Source organism: Musca autumnalis, unplaced genomic scaffold (assembly GCF_047663935.1).
Source record: "Musca autumnalis isolate F117 unplaced genomic scaffold, ASM4766393v1 scaffold_4, whole genome shotgun sequence".
In the NCBI taxonomy this organism is placed as follows: domain Eukaryota; kingdom Metazoa; phylum Arthropoda; class Insecta; order Diptera; family Muscidae; genus Musca; species Musca autumnalis.
In genome coordinates, this window is record NW_027411977.1 from 27936710 (window position 1) to 27954885 (window position 18176).

The 18176-nt window shown below is 36.6% G+C and overlaps 1 protein-coding gene across 3 annotated transcripts in view; it reads right to left on the reverse strand.

Moving 5' to 3' along the window:
* The window catches only part of GluRIB (Glutamate receptor IB), a 323616-nt gene that overhangs the window by 231579 nt on the left and 73861 nt on the right, over nucleotides 1-18176 (reverse strand). The window lies entirely within an intron of this gene.

Below are 18176 nucleotides of genomic sequence, written 5' to 3' on the forward strand. Positions count from 1 at the left end.
CGTCGTATTGGGGCAGTAAATACAAGTTGCTACAACAAAAATCTAAGCGATTCAAGAGCAGGTCTTAAACTGAACTTTTCCGAAATTTTGTGTGGGAGGTACTCGAAGGAGTGGACCGATTGGAACCTCATCTAAGTCTGGTAGAAATTTCACGATGTGCAATGTATGGACCAAATCGGTTATCGAGCGCACAAACTTTCCGAACATTTCCTTACTTTTGTGGGGGAGATACCGGAATGAGTGGACCGATATAACCCATCTGGGAACTTAAACTAAGTTTGGACAAAATATTACGAAAGCCAAATTTTGGATCGAATCGGTTGATCCGTTCGAGAGTTATCGTGCGCTACACGCAAGCCAGATAGGCAGACAGACTGACTTGTCTAAATCGACTCCAAATTATCTGAAACGGATTTCGTCCAAACATACTTGGGGTCTAAAACCATTATTTCGATTAGGCCCATTTTGCCCGTATGAAAGTGTATATACCCTCGTTAGCATAAATGCTGAGGGTATAAAAATCTATTCGAAATCGGAACGAAACTTTTAGAAAATCGGTACAATTTCTAGAAAAATTTCTAAAAAATATTCAGAAAATCTCGGAAAAATCGAAAATCAGAGCCCTCGGAAAAAATTGTTAGCTGGGATAATAGAGTGCGTCACCCTTAGTTGTTGTTGCGACGCCTTTCCCAATCCATGGTATTTCCTCTATGGCAGTTTTATCGAACTTGCACCTTGGAAGTGGAACAACGAGTTCGTAAACAGCACATTATCTATAAATAGGCCGGATATTCCAGGTGCAGATTCGCAGATCATGGTCCTTTAAACGTTTGCGGGGGTCGTCAACTTCAGAAGGGTTTGTTTTTCTTTTCTTTCGTTTTTTCAGTAGGCTGATTTGTCGGTGAACGCGCGGCACATCATAGCTCACTACCAAAACCAGCTCCCCAGGTGAAACCACGGGAAGATCAGTGTCCTGGGCTTTGCTATGCTAAAGCAGGTCAGGGCCATTAATTATAACATACACAGTGTGCCTTAACCAAATTTAAATGGAAGGTGCTTACACCTGGGAAGTTTTTGCAGATTCTGAAACTACAATGCTCATAGATGTGAAATATTTTCATTAATTTCAAATAAATAGCGATTTAAGTTCACATTTTTAGGGGTTCTATAGGTTTTCACAATTTTACTTGGAAACCGCGAAACCTATGTAAATGGGTCTAAAGAAAATATTATAGCTGTGAAAATTCTCCACAAGACTGACCTTTATGATATTTTCGTAGGTCTTACCGTTTTCGAGATATAGAAGTTCAAAATGAGACAATGCACTGACTGTATAGCCTCCTTATAAAACGATATCATGCTCAGTGTGCCTTAACTAACTTTTGATGAAAACCGCTTACACATGGGAAGATTTCGCGGAATCTGAAACAGCAATGTTCATAGATAAGAAAAACAAGTAAAAAAGTATCAGTCGGCTTTGTCGACAGAGATATACCCTTAGCCTGTGTATATTGAAACAATTTTTTTTCCAAAATACGTATGTATTTAGGGGGGTTTAAAAATGTTGGGCGTTTGAACCGACAAAAATTTTGTTTAGGATTAAAGATCAAAAGTTTTGCGGAAGAGATACTAAAAGGAATGGATCGACATTGACCGTTCTGGAAGTGGATCTCCAGCCACAACATATCGAGCCCTTCCCGCGAAAAAGGTGTAAGCGACAAAAAGCTAATTTTACAGGAGACGGTTTTTATTGAATAACTTTTGACATAACCAAAATTGTTTATTCAAATTTGGTATAGTTCTGTTATTAAATCCTACTTACTGAAAAAATAAAAAAATTGTGGAATATCTTCAATATAACGGTAGTTTGTGTCGCTTACATCTTTTTCGCTGTCACGCAATCAGGCTTTTAATTTGAGAAGTGGCGGTTACATCAAAAAAAATTATTTGAAACAAATCATTTTTAGAGTAATTCTTATCTACAATTTAAAAACAAAGCACACTAATTTTATAGCAAGTATTTATTCGAAGTATTATAAGATTAAAACGCATTTCTTGTAATATAGTTGAATAACGACATGGTATGTAAATGTGCAATTTGATGTAAGCGACAATTCGCTGTCACAAACAAATGTACACGAAAAGCAAAAATGGCGCTTACATCAAAATTGTTTTTGCTCTAATTTCGTAACGGTACATGGCTGAGTTCTAAAAATTTGGGAGATGGTGAGTTGGAATATTCTTCATAGATTTCCGTAAAAAAACGAAAATCGAAAAAATGTCGCTTACATCATTTTCGCGGGAAGGGCTCGATATGGTGTTATAGGGGGTTTTTACACTCTTCGAAATGTTTGCTCAAGAAGTATGGACTTGCCCCTAAAAAAAAATTTACCATCGTAATTGAGGCAGCGAATGCAAGTTGCTTCAACAAAAAATCTAAATGATTCGATATTAGGTCTTAAAGTGAACTTATCCGAAATTTTGTGTGGGAGGTACCGGATGGAGTGGACAAATATAGTCCATACTTGAACCTGATCTATATCTGGTAGATATATTAGGATATGTAAAGTATAGACCAATTCGGCCAATCCCTTCAAGAGTTACCGTACGAAAAATTTTTCCGAACTTTTGTGGGGGAGGTATCTGAAGGAGTGGACCGATATGGCTTATCTTCAAACTTAAACTATGTTTGGACAAAATATTAATAAGGCCGTATTTTGGACAGAATCGGCAGATCGTTCGAGAGTTATCTTGCGCTCCAACCACCTCACACGGTGTCATAGGGTTTTTTGCAACTTTCATGCTATTTTCTCAGGAAGTATGGACATGCCCCTGATGAAACCTGTACCGTCGTATGAATACTAGTTGCTAAAACAAAAATCAAAGCGATTCGAGAGATGGCCCTAAACTGAACTTTTCTGAAATTTTGTGTGGGAGATACCCGAAGGAGTGGACTTATTGAGACCATATTGAAACCTCATATAACTCTGGTAGAAAGTTTACGCTATACAAAGTATGGACCAAATTGGTCACTCCCTTCAAGAGTTATCGTGCGCACAAACTTTCCGAACATTTTCGAACTTTTGTGGGGGAGGTACCGGAAGGAGTGGACCGATGTAGCTCATCTTCGAACTTAAACTAAGTTTGGGCAAAATATTACGAAAGCCAAAATTTGAACCGAATCGGTTCATCCGTTCGAGAGTTATCGTGCGCTCCAGCCAGCAGGACAGACAGACAGACAGACAGACGGACGGACGGACATGGCTAGATCGACTCCAAATTGTCTGAAACACATTTCGTCCAAACATACTTGGGGTCTAAAACCATTATTTCGATGAGGCACATTTTCATCGTATCAAAGTGTATATACCCTCCTTAGCCTAAAGGCTGAGGGTATAAAAAAACAGAAAAAATCCCCGGAGGGATTCTTAAATTAATCGCGATCAAAATTCACAATTTTAGAGTTTTTTAGGTTTTCACGATTTTGTTTGGAAACCGCAAGCCGCATCGAAATGGGTCTAAAGAAAATTTTGTAGCTGTGAAAATTCTCTACAGGACTGACTTTTAGGTTTGTTCGTAGGTTTTACCATTTTTGAGATATAGATGCTCAGTTAAAATTTTTTAGGTTTTTATCTTAAGTCTTCAAGATTTTGCTTTGAAAACGCAAGTCATATCAAAATGGGACTAAAGAAAATGTTGAAGCTGTAAAAATTCTCTACAAGATTGGATGACTTATTTTTTCCTATGTTGTACCATTTCCAAGATATAAAGGGTGTTTTTAAGCTAGATAGAACTTTAATTTGTAAAAAGTAACACAAAAAATTAAATTTTTTTTAAAATTAATTTTTTTTATTTGTTTCATATACTCTGACAAATCATCATGAACAGACTCACGCTTGAACAACGCTACGAAATTATCGAAATTTACTTAGACAATCAGTCGTCGATTCGCGCAACAGCAGTTGGCAAATGACCCGTTGTTTTATCGCAAAATTGTGTTCAGCGAAGAGGCGCATTTTTGGCTTAACGGGTTTGTTAATAAGCAAAATTGGCGCATATGGAGTGAGACCAATCCACAAGAGACCCTACAGACTCCATTACATCCAGAAAAATTCACCGTATGGTGCGGTTTTCACGCTGGTGGCATCATCGGACCTTATTTCTTCAAAAATGAGGCCGGAGCTCGCGTTACGGTCAATGGAGATCGTTCCCGCACCATGATCAATGATTTTTTGTTTGAAAATATGGATGACATTGATCCGGAGGAGATGTGGTTTCAACAGAATGGCGCTACGTGCCATACGGCGAACGCAACCTTCGACTTAATTAAAATCAAAATTTGGCGATAAGTTGATTTCGAGAAGTGGACCTGTCAATTGGCCTCCAAGGTCGTGCGATTTGACACCTCTCGATTATTTCCTGTGGGGCTACGTGAAGTCACTGGTTTATGCTGATAAACCAGCAACAATTGATGCCTTGGAGGCCTGCATTGTTCGTGTTATTCGTGACATACGGCCAGCAGTGCTCGAAAAATTGGGCAAAAATTGGACGTCCAGAATGCACTTCGTCAAGAACAGTCGCGGTGCCCATATGCCCAAAATCATTTTCAAATGTTAATGTAACGTATTGATCTTTCGAATAAAAAAAAATTTTGATTACAATTAATTTTTTGTGTTATTTTTTACAATTTCAAGTTCTATCGGGCTTAAAAAAACACCCTTTATAAGTTTAATTTGGGAAATTGCAGTACTGACATTGTTTTATAAGGAGGGTGCATTGTCTCAATTTGAACTTCTATATCTCAAAAACAGCAAAACCTACGGAAATATAATGAAGGTCAATCTTGTGGAGAATTTTCACAGCTACAACATTTTCTTAAGGTCTATTTGCATAGAACTCGCGGTTTCCAAGCAAAATCGTGAAAACCTAAAGAAGCCCTAAAAATGTGAACTTAAATCGCGATTTATTTGAAAATCCCTCCGGCGATTTTTTTTGTTTCTTAATATTTCTCATCTATGAGCATTGTAGTTTCAGAATCTGCAAAAACTTCCCAGGTGTAAGCACCTTCCATTTAAAATTCGTTAAGGCGCACCGTGCATAATATTTAATTTGTAAATTAAGTTCTTGCATGAATACTCAGATTTTTCTCTTACGCGTTTTATTAAACAATGTATACAAAATAATTTGTATTTAACTATGCATAAGATAAAAACATTTATTACCACTCTGTATATATATTTATTTCATGTACATTCATTGTACATTTATCCATGTATACATGTATTCAAATAAACTCTTTATAGTCAATTAATTAACATGAAACAATTTTCATTGGAATTGTTGTTAATAATTATCTGTTATTAAATATGTCTGGAAAAATTCCAACAACAGCAACAACAAGAATTTGTAATTAATAGGATAGTAAAGTGTTAAGTACAGCAATAACGGTAGACTGTATTTAATTTATAAATATGTAGGTGAAGAAACACGAACCAAGTGGCGTTAATTGGTAAAAGTTCAAAGCACTCTAATGTTGGTTTTTGGAATATTTGAAAGCTCAACCAAACTACGAAGATATTTAAACGACATGCATACAATATTCGTTTGCTTGAAATAAATCATTAGATATTTTTCATGCTTGAAATTTTAAAATAAATTAGAATATTTTATTGAAATTATTCCCTTGACCTGTCTCTGACTGTCGTTTTTGTGCATTCAAAATATTTTGCTATCAATTGCACAGCAGCATTTTTTTCTATTTCCCCATACTATAGGCCTCTCTTTTCAATTATTTCATATTTATTCCATGTATGTATTTTAATAAATCAAATTTGGAAAAAAAAACGAGAATGTTGAACATAAACCGCATCAGCATACCAGCTGGCAAACAATAAGTAAATCTACAAACCACAAATACATTGTGGCTAATATTTGGTTTTTCTCTCATTCTCTTTCTTCCTTTTTACTTCAATATCCGCAACCAAATTGGTCAATTATTTCGATTTCCAAACTGTTTTTGTTGTTTTTGTTTTCAATTTGGGCACATCGACAGCTAATAACGAATGCATTTGAAAAAAAAAAAAACAATATTTTCCAAACTAACAACAATTAAAACACTCAATGCGGTTTTAATTATATAAATCTATTCGCATTTGACCACAAGGACCTGGTGTGTATGTGTGTTGTGGGGAGCGAGATGGAGAAAACAAACAGCACGATACCAACAAAAGGAAATTTAATGAATAACAAAAAAACATTTGCAAATGCCACTGCTATGCATATAATTACACTGAGTGCTCCACTTATGGCCATAACCTAGTCAAATAGGTTCAACACCACCACTAGCCATGAAAGCTAAACAACATTTCACCGAAACGGAGAAAACAAAACTAAACGAAATTACACCCAATTATTTATGTAATTTAATGCATAATGGGCATTTGTAGCCTCTTTACCATAGCTTAGAGGGATTGCCCGTTTGCCAGCCTGACTGCCTGCCGTCGGGTTGCTTGCCAACCAAAACAAAAACAGATAAATAATTGTCACAGTTAAAAAATATTACGCTTTTGTTGCCATAAAAATAAATGATTTTATGTATGCCCTTTGCGGACACTAGCCCGCATTATGCAAACACATTCGCATACCAAATGCTCAGAGATAAGAAACACTAAAGTTTGAAATAATTGTTAAGGTTGTGTTCTTTTGAACGGCAATAGAAAGGGATATAATTTCTAGAAGATATTTGTAATAGCAGTAAGGATCAAGGAAACCCATGTTTCTAGCCCACAAATGTGACTTTGGATCGGTCGGTAGAATGTTTAGATCCACACTTTCTGTTACCTCCCACACAAAAGCTCAATCTATATATATAAAAGAGCAGTGAGGAGAGGTATTCACTGACTGACTGACTGATTCATCAGCGCCCAGACGAAACCGCTGAAGATAGAAAGTTGAAATTTTGGGTGTAGGTTGCTGTTGGTGTGCAGGGGTGAGATAAGGCTGGGTTTTTGAAAATTCGACCTAGAAGTGTACGAAAAGTACTAAAAGGTACTAAATATGGTACCCTTGGTATTAGGCAAACGTGAAGAGTTAAAATTCTGAAATTTGGAATGAGGGTAACTGATGGAGGGATTAGAAAGATGTACCAAAGGTTTTTCGGAAATTCGAACTACAAGGGTACGAAAAGTACTAAATGGTACTTAATTTAGTACAATTTGGATTTGTGTGACCGGATAGAGCTGGAATCCTCAAATTTGAAATTAGGGTCAATTGTGGAGAGTAACAAAAAAAGGTTTTTGGAAATTCGAACCATAAGTGCACGAATAGTACTAAATGGTACTAAATTTAGTACAATTTGGATTTGGGTGAACGGATAGAGCTGAAATACAAATATTTGGAATGAGGGTCACTGATGAAGAGTAACAATGAAAGGTTTTTGGAAATTCGAACTATAAGGGTACGAAAAGTACTAAATGGTACTAAATTTAGTACAATTTTGATTTGGGTAAACGGATTGAGATGGAATACAGACATTTGGAATGAGGGTTACTGATGAAGAGTAACAATGAAAGGTTTTTGTAAATTCGTACTATAAGGGAACGAAAAGTACTAAATGGTACTAAATTTAGTACAATTTGGATTGGGGTGAACGGATAGAGCTGGAATCCTGAAATTTGAAATTAGGGTCACTGGTGGAGAGTAACAAAGAAAGGTTTTTGGAAATTCGAACTATAAGTGCACGAAAAGTTCTAAATGGTACTAAATTTAGTACAATTTGGATTTGGGTGAACGGAATGAGCTGAAATCCTGAAATTTGTAATGAGGGTCACTGATGGAGAGTAACAAAGAAAGGTTTTTAGAAATTCGAACTATAAGTTAACGAAATGTACTAAATTTAGTACAATTTGGATTTGGGTGAAAGGATAGGGCTGTAATCCTGAAATTTGGAATTAAGGTCACTGATGGAGAGTAAAAAAGAAAGGTTTTTGGAAATTCGAATTAAAAGTATAGGAAAAGTACTAAATGGTACTAAATAAAGTACAATTTGGATTTGGGTGAACGGATTGATCTGCAATACAGACATTTGGAATGAGGGTCACTGATGAAGAGTAACAATGAAAGGTTTTTGTAAATTCGAAATATAAGGGTACGAAAAGTACTAAATGGTACTAAATTTAGTACAATTTGTATTTGGGTGAACGGATAGAGCTGGAATATTGAAATTTGAAATAAGGGTCACTTGAATCCTGAAATTTGTAATGAGGGTCACTGATGGAGAGTAACAAAGAAAGGTTTTTAGAAATTAGAACTATAAGTGCACGAAAAGTTCTAAATGGTACTAAATTTAATACAATTTGGATTTGGGTGAACGGATAGAGCTGGAATCCTGAAATTTGGAATGAGAATCACTGATGAAGAGTAAAAATAAAATGTTTTGGAAATTCGAACTATAAGTGTGCGAAAAGTAATAAATGGTACTAAATTTAGCAAAATCTGGGTTTGGGTGAACGAATAGAGCTGGAATCCTGAAATTTGGAATGAAGGTCACTGATGGAGATTAACAAAGAAAGGTTTTTGGAAATTCGAATTAAAAGTATGCGAAAAGTACTAAATATAGTACAATTTGGATATGGGTTAACGAATAGGGCCGGAATCCTGAAATTTGGAATGGGGGTCACTGATGAAGAGTAAGAAAGTGGTACCAAAGTCCTAAATGGTAGTGAGTTTAGTATGATTTGGATTTGAAGAGCTGGAATCATGAAATTTGGAATTAAGATTACTGTTGGAATATAGAATGGAGAGATGGAGGTAGCTTTGGAAAATCGTACTAATGTGCACGAAGCAGTACTAAATGGTACGGAATTCGCAATTTGTATTTGCTTGAACAGATTACTGTTGGAGCGTAGGATTGCGGTAGTTTTGGAAAATTGTGTACGAAAAGTGCTAAATGGTACAAAATTTGGTATCTTTTGGTATTTTCTATATGGTATCGAATTTTGTACAATTTGTGATTTTGTAAAGGGTAGAACTGGAATTTTGAAATTCGGTATTAGATTATCAATTGGTGTTTTGAGTGGAGGTAGGGAGTTGGTTTTTAAAATTCGTACTTATTTATACAAAAGGTACTATAATGGGTTTCAGGGGAACAGATAAAAAAGTGAATTGGGGTTAGGATATATGTTGAATATAAGGAAGTAATTTTTGAAACGTTTACCTATGTGTACGAAAAGTTGGGTAACATGTTGGTACCAAAACCATTTTGGTATTGTGTTAACAGTTAAGGTACTAAATTTGGTGTTGGTGTAGGAACAATGCTGGGATTATATAATTTGGAAATACGCTATTTGTACAAAAAATACGAAATGGAAAAATATTTGTTATGAAGATCACTCTAAAATTTGAGACAAAGTTCTGAGTTTGAAAAATTGTACTGAATATTGTTCCATTGATATGATGTTAACGTCAAGGCGTTTCTAAATAATGTACTGAAATTCAGTAGTCAAACGTGAAGTATCTTTTCAAAAAATGTTTTTTGTTCTGACTGCTTTGGTATTTTAATTTGAAACCGTGGTCCAATACAACAATTTTGTTAACTAGAAGTTATTTACCCCCTGATAATAAAAAAACCTAAATTGAAATGCCTCCAACAAATTTTTCGTTATATACGGTTGACATACCCGTGGACATTAAGTACAATTTCTTGCCACAAATTCCGAATTTCCGTTGGAAAATGTGCAAAAGATCTTCAAAATACTCTAAATCTTCAAAATATCTCTTCTAATAAACGTGGATTGAAGTGGACATTTTTTAAATTAAACTTTTATATCCAAATTTAAATAAAATTGGACAATATAGATTTGTTCTTCTTTTAAAATACACTAAGTTGAGAGGTACCGTTATATGGGGATATACGAAAACGTGGATTTTTATGGCCATTTTGAATGCCGAAAATTTAACGGACCTATTCGGGTTCTGGGCGAAACCGCTAAAGCTAGAACCTTGCATTGTAAATGTGCGTGATTGTTGTTGAATCTGAAATTTGCCATATGATACGTAGTTTTGGAAATTCGAAATAAAAAATATGGTAGTGGTGTAGGGATGCGATACGGCAGATTTTTTTTTTTTTTAAATTCTGACTACAATCAAAAAAATATTGGTAATAAAAATAGGTCTTAGTACAACAGAATCTCCAGTATTCACCATTCCCGTATTAAATATTGTTTTTATATATTTTGTTCCCTTTCCGCATACGAAGTAGCGGGCATATGCTAGTATATACATATTATGGTATCTTTTCGGAACGAATTAAATTATCTTATTTCAAAAAACTCAACAAATAAATATTATTGTATCTTTTCGGAACCAATTGAAAATTGTTATTTCAGAAAACTTTCAGAAAACTCAACAAATAAAACTTTTTCAACACTCAGGGTACGAGGTCTACTAGAAAAGTTTCTGGCCTAGGCAACACATACATACATATGTATGTTCCCACAACATCCCCGAAGGGACAAGGGAGACTTCTCTCATATCAGTGAGTGCACGCCGATTCATATTGGCTCAATGATAAGGGGCCTACTTTACTCTTCGAGTAAACTCGTACTCTATTTCGAGTATTTTCACTCCCACTCTTATTTTTAAACCAGGAGTAGTCGCGAGTGCTCGCAGATAAAACAAAAGAGTAGGGAGTAAACTTCTTTTAAAACTCGTACTCTTCGAGTACTCCCACTCGCAGGTATTTGAAAATGTTTGATATTGAAAATGGGCTATATCGTTCCACTTTTTGATATAGCCCCCACAGAACAGTACCTCCCTATATTCGGTATTTTGAAGTTTTTAGCCTCATTATAACACCGAAGTGGCTAAAATTTGCTACTTAGTTTTCGTTGGGGGTAAAAAACTTTTCATCTGAAATTTGTAGGTATAAGTCCTCGCTTTCATGTAGCCTCCATAGAACAGTACCTCCCGAGTTGTCAGTATTTTGAAGTTTGTCTTCTCAATATACCATCGAAGTGACTTAAATTTTATTGTTAGTCTTTGTTGGGGGTATAAAACGTTTAACCTGATATTTGTCCCAATATTCCTCCCGATTTTCGGTATTGTGAAGGTTATAGCCTCATTAACAGATCGACATGACTGAAATTTTGTATTTAGTCTTCTTTGATGGCACAAAGCTTCCACCTGAAATTTGTCGGCATAGGTCCACGGTACCTCCCGATTTTCGGTATTTTGAAAGTTATGGCCTCAATATCCCACCGAAATGGCTGAAATTTGGTATTAAATCTTCGTTGGTGGTACAAAATTTTCCACCTGAAATTTGTCGGTCTTCTTTTAGCCCCCACAGAACGGTACCTTCCGATTTTCGATATTTTGAAGGTTGTGTCCTCTGAAATATTATAGATAGTGTTCGTTGAGAGTGTAAAACTTTCCACCTGAAATTGGGCAGTATAGGCACACTCCTTCATATATCCCCCATAGTACGTTATCTCCCGATTTTCGGTATTTTGAAGGTGGTAGACTCAATATCCCACCGAAATAAAATAAAATAAAATAAAATAAAATAAAATAAAAATAAAATGTTCGCACTCTTTATAGAGAAGGTGCAGTCTTCGCATTGGCAGACGTACTTGAAAAGTACAAGACCGATATTACTGCCATACAGGAAATACGATGGATTGGGAAAGGCGTCACAACAACACCTAAAGGTGACGCACTGTATTATAGCTGCCATGACGTAAAGCATGAGTTTGGTTGTGGATTCGTAGTTAGTCGGAGACTAAAACATCTTGTATCCAGCTTCACTCCAGTGAATGAAAGACTTGCTGCAATTCGAATAAAAGCTAAATTCTTCAACATCAGCTTTATTTGCGCTCATGCTCCCACTGAAGAAAAGGACGAACAGACCAAAGATATATTTTACGAGCGCTTAGAAGAAACATATGACCGTTGTCCTGCCCATGACATTAAAAACATTCTAGGCGATTTTAATGCCAATATTGGAAAGGAGAATATCTTTGGCCCAACAGTCGGGAAATTCAGCCTCCACAGTGAAACATATGACAATGGTATGATAGACTTTGCAGCTGCAAAAAAAATTGTTGGTAGTTAGCACTACCAGATTTAATCATCTCGATATTCATAAGGGCACCTGGCTGTCTTCAGATCAGAAAACAAGAAATCAAATTGATCATGTTGTGATAGATGGAAGACATTCATCGAACGTGTTGGATGTACGATAGTTCCGAGGCGCAAACATTGATTCGGACCACTACCTAAGTGCGAACAGACACAACACGGAAGTTGGACATCGGTAAGCTGCAATCACAACAGATAGCCACAGCATATTCCACTCAACTAGCCCAATTGCTTAATCAAAGCACTCCTCATCCCGATAACATATCAGCGCAATGGCAAAGCATTGCCCACTCCATTCAAACAGCCGCAAAATCCATACTTGGATACCAGAGGCCTCCACCAAGGAATCCATGGTATGTTCAGGAGTGTCGTGCTGCCACCGAAGAGAAAAATGCGGCATATAGGGCTACTTTACAATCCGTAGCAACGCGTAGCGCACGAGAGAGATACAGGGGGAAAAGGAGAGAGGAGAGATGTACAGAGCCAGAATGAAGTCCGAAAATTCTACCAAAGAGACAAGCATCAAACTGATGGCTTTGGTACAGGCACATCCTCCTGTAGAGACCAGCAAGGTAATTTGGTAACTGATACAGATAGTGTACTCAGGATATGGAAAGAACATATTTCAAAACTGTTGGTACCCAATAGCAGCGAAGACGACGAAGATACCACAGTCCCAATCGCAGAAGGTGGTGTTGAATGTATACCGCCCAGACAAGATGAGGTCTGAGGAGCCGATGGCTTACCAGCCGAGCTGTTCAAAACCGGTGGCGACACGCTGATAAGGTGTATTCATCAGCTAGTTAGCACCATCTGGCAGGAAGAACGAGTACCAAACGATTGGAACCTGAGTATCTTGTGCCCCGTCCACAAGAAGGGAGATAAAACTGTATGCTCTAACTATAGGGGCATAAGTCTACTCCCTATTGCCTACAAGTTCGTGTCAGGGATATTGTGCGATCGACTAAAGACTATGGTCAACGAGATAATTGGACCATACCAATACGGCTTTAGACCTGGCAAGTCCACCATTGACCAGATATTTACCCTGCGGCAAATCCTGGAGAAGACCCAAGAGATGCAGATCGACACCTACCACCTTTTTGTCGATTATAAAACAGCATCAAACAGCCATCTATGTATGTAAGGTATTCCAAGCCATGTCTGAATTTGATATCCCCGCAAATCTCATCCGGCTTTGTAAAATGACTTTAACTTACACGAGGTCCTCAGTTAAAATAGGAAAGAACCTCTCCGAAGAGTTTGGTACCAAAAGAGGTTTCAGACAAGGAGACAGCCTTTCGTGTGATCTCTTCAACATCCTGCTTGAAAAGGTTATACGAGAGGCAAACGTCAAAAGAAGTGGTACAATCTACACCAATAGTCACATGTTACTTGCTTATGCTGATGATATAGACATCATGGGCCGATCAGTAAAAGAAGTAACTGATACCTTTATGAAGGTCGAAGGAGTATCTGCTAAGGTGGGTCTGGCGGTAAACGGTGAGAAGACCAAGTTGATGGTGTCGACGCGCAATGCGTCCATTGAGCTCGGACCGACTGTTGACGTTGGTTCCTATAATATTGAGGTAGTAAAAGACTTCATCTACCTCGTCACCTCCGTAAACACAACAAACGACATCAGTTGTGAAATAAAAAAAAGAATTGTATTGGCCAACAGATGCTACTTTGGTTTAAGTAAGCACTTTTAAAAACAAAGCCACATCTCGTCAAGCAAAAATAACGCTCTACAAAACACTGATACTACCCGTGCTGATGTATGGCTCCGAAGCCTGGGTACTTGCGCAAGCAAACATGGCAGTGCTTGGTGTGTTTGAGAGAAAAATTCTTCGAAAGATCTACGGACCAATCTGCGTTGACGGTGAATATCGACGTCGCATGAACCACGAGCTGTATCTGCTATACAACGACATCAATATTGTTAAACGTATCGAGATGCAGCGATTGCGTTGGCTAGGCCATATCATAAGAATGAGCGATGATGACCCCGCTAAAAAGTGTATAAACACGGACCGATTGGCGGTGCACGCAGAATTGGCAGGCCAAGGAATAGCTGGCGCAAACAAGTGGATGATGAGATGAAAAGGCGCAGTATTCCAGAAAGCGAAGCAACAAATAGAGAGAATTGGAGATCTTTTCTTATATCGGCCTATAGAACAAATGTTCTGTAATGGGCCAGCTAAGTAAGTAAGCAAGTAATATTTCTTTGAATATTATTTGAAATTCGAACGTGGTTCTTATAGGTCCGCTCTTTCCGGTATCTGCCCCACAAAAGTTCGAAAATATTCGCTAAAATGTACCCTCGATTTCACATAGTCGTAACAACCGATTTGGTCTAAACTTTGGATCTCTAAATATTGTCGAAACTTAGTTTATGTTCAAATGTAGGCCCTATCTGTCCAATACTTGTGGTACCACCCACACAAATGTTCAACCTTTTTGTGTGGTTAAGGGTATGTTCGAGGATCCTTTGTACATTTTTACCGAAGGTTTCCCAATTTACAGCGATACTATGTTTTTCGTAGGCAAGTGTGATAAAAAAGCACTTTCTATCGATATCCCCTCAAATTTCCTATCCATACTTTTGTCGGTTCATTCGCCTAAAATTGTGAAAACTCCCATAAATATAAAGTTTTTTTTTGGAAAAAAATATTTCAATCCACACAGGCTGAGGGTATATCTCTGTCGGCAAAGCCGACTGATACTTTTTACTTGTTTTAAGATGTATTTCTCAATTTTGATATCACAAATTCTGAAATTACAGCTACTTCAAAAATTATCTGTTAATATAAAGGCGTGCGATAAGATCCTTTTTTTGGAAAATCGAACTAAAGGTTTACGAATAGTACAAAAATTAAATTAAATATCAATTAAAATAGGTAGTAGTACACAACAATTTCAGAGTCCACCATTTTCATATTAAATATTCTTTATTTGTATATTATACGTTTTCCGTATACGAAGTAGCGGGCCTTTTGCTAGTAAAATATAGATATCATATAATTGCAAAGGTAAGTCCCTCCACCTGTTGTAATCAAGATACAGCAATTTTATTGGAAGATCTTTGTTTGTATTTAAAAATGTTTGATATTGAAAATTGGCTATATCGTTCACTTTTTGATACAGCCCCACATGTTTACAGATTTCAGCCTCATTATAACCCCGAAATGGCTAAAATTTGGTATTTAGTCTTCGTTGGGGGTAAAAAACTTTCCACCTTAAATTGGTCAGTATAGGTCCACCCCTTCATATATCCTATAATACGTTACTTCCCGATTTTCGGTATTTTGAAGGTGGTAGACGCAATATCCCACCGAAATGGCTGAAATTTTATATTTTGTATTCGTTGGTTATAAAACTTTCCACCAGTAATCTGTCTATATAGGTACTTATATTCATTTAGCCACACTACTCAACCGGAATAAGTGAAAATTGGTATTTAGTCTTCGCTAAAAGTGCAAAACATTCATACAGGTGCAAAAAATCAGACAGTATAGGTTCATGTTTTTGTATAGCCCCCATATAAGCCCATTTAATTTTTTTTAAGATTTTAGTCACATCCATATGTACCTGGTATTACCCACTTTTATGTATTTCGAGAGTTTTTTGTGTGAAATCTTTGAACCGATATTGCCATAATTTTGTATTGTGTGTTGCTAGGGGTTCCAAAGCTCAATTCGAAAAATTGGTTCATATTTTGGAATGAGCTACGTTGACGCCGATGATCGTTTTATCTGTCGAATAAAAAAATATATGAACATATCTCTATCCTTTCAAAAGTTACAGAGTTTTTACCGGGAAAAAACAATTCTGAGTCGCTGTGTGTCATAAACAACAAACGTGTCATGAAGAACGTAAGCTACCACGAGAAATCCGGCATAGTTTTACCCTAGTAGTAAAATAGCCATGGAGATTGCGTAAGAAACAAATTAAGCACAAAACGAACACACAAATATATAACATAATGCTACAACAACAACATTACCACCTGTTCTTGTGTAGACCAAACATTATAATTATATAATGCCATTTTTCGATTTTACGTTTTCTGAGAATTTTCCATTTATTATCCTTTGCACTTCCTGATTACCTAATACCCAAAACGCTTCCAATATTCATACGTTGCTGAGTTTTTTTTTACAAACAATACTTTTCTCTTTAAACCACCGCAGGGTATTCGACTAACGACTGACCTGATTCTACGCACCGAAAGTAGAATAATTTTAAGAAACACACAGAAAATCACACCAGAAAACAGTTATCATAAAAGCTTAACGTATATTCTGGGCTTTGCTATCTTTTTTTCTTCTTCTTCTAATGCTATGTGGTATTTCCTTTCGAGTTCTTTCTTCGCTTTGCTCTAAGCATGGATTTCTGCTTGCTGTTTTTGCTTTGCAAAACAGCGCAAAACTAAGTATAAATAAAATTACACACAACATAAAAACAAAAACGTAATAAAAATAAATTTTAATAAAAACATATAGCTTTGCTATAGCAGCCTTTTTTTGTAACAAGGTCTTTAATGGGGCCCCACATAGCAACCAAACAAAGGCCAAAAACGTTGAGGAAGGAAGAGTTTATGGTAGAGTGGTGGTGAAACCTATTTCCAACCAGGCAAAGCTATAAAAACACAGAGAGTGGTAAATAATGCACACACACAGACAGAATATCACACACAGATAGCAGTTTGTGCCGGAGCAAAACATTGCTGAACTCATTGCACGTTTTTGGCCTTGTTGTCTATTGGAAACGGCAATATACGCATACGAAATTCTTCCTTCCTTAGTTTTCTTTTTTTTCCTACAGTTCTTTCCAAGAAGGAACAGATGCAAAGTCTAGATCATTGTTAAGCTTTTACATCTACAATAAGCTATGAAGGAAATCCTCTGGGGGTACATCCAATATATGGGTACAAACATTGTATGTAGACACAAACACACACACACAAGACATGTGTATAACACGTGTGTGTTTAATACTGAGTATTCTTATATATTTTTTGGCCAAAAGGATCAACACTCTTTAAGGAATTGAATCGAATGTAAAATGACGTTGAACTGTTTTATATTTCCCCGGCTTGCAGTTTTATTTTGCAAATGGCGTATTTTTCTTGAATTCCATATTAAATGAAAATGGTGCCTGTTTGTGGAACGTGTTTGGCTAAAAGTTTAAAATAGTTATATTTTGAAGCGAAATGAAATAGTTTTATTGGGAGTAAGAATTGAATACATGTTTTTAGAAATAATCTGATGGGAACTGGTTATGTTATGTGGCACTTCTGGTAAGCAGAATGATCAACTCATGACTGGGGGAAAGTTAGCGTTAACATATTTTACATTTAATAGCACGGAATTAGTGTGAGAAGCAAGGACGATCGATAAAGATTCTAGCATCAGATCACGCTAATATTAACAAATATTTGCAGCCAAAAATCAGAGAAATATTGTCTTTGGGAAAAAAAGAAGAACAATAGCATATGACAGTGGACCTGTTACTGGTATTTAAATATTTCTAAGCGATCTTAATCCCAAAATCGGAAGCGGAATATCTTTGACACAACTGTTGGAAATATACGACTGAGCAGAGAAACAAACAAGCAATGTACGATGGTGAATTAGAAAATTTTGCGGCCTTGCCAACTTGTAGTGTTTCCAGACGCCAATTGGTATTTTTTGGAAAGTTTGACAGTTCTTAGCCTAACCTTCGAAATACCGAATATACCAAATACCCGTGGACCTTTGCAGATAATTCTCTTCTGGATTTTTCATAATACCATGGAAGATTAAATAAAAAATTCAGTCTTTCGGTGGAATATTGACGTCACAATCTTTAGAATTACGAAAATCACGAGGTACCGTTCTATGGGGGCTATATCAAAACGTGGACCTATACAAACGAATTACAGCCAGAAAGGCGTTTACCTCAAACTAAGAATAAATACCAAACTTAAGCCAGTTCAGTGGTTTGCTGTCACCACAACCTTCAAAATGCCAAAAATCGCGAGCTGCCGTTTTATGGGG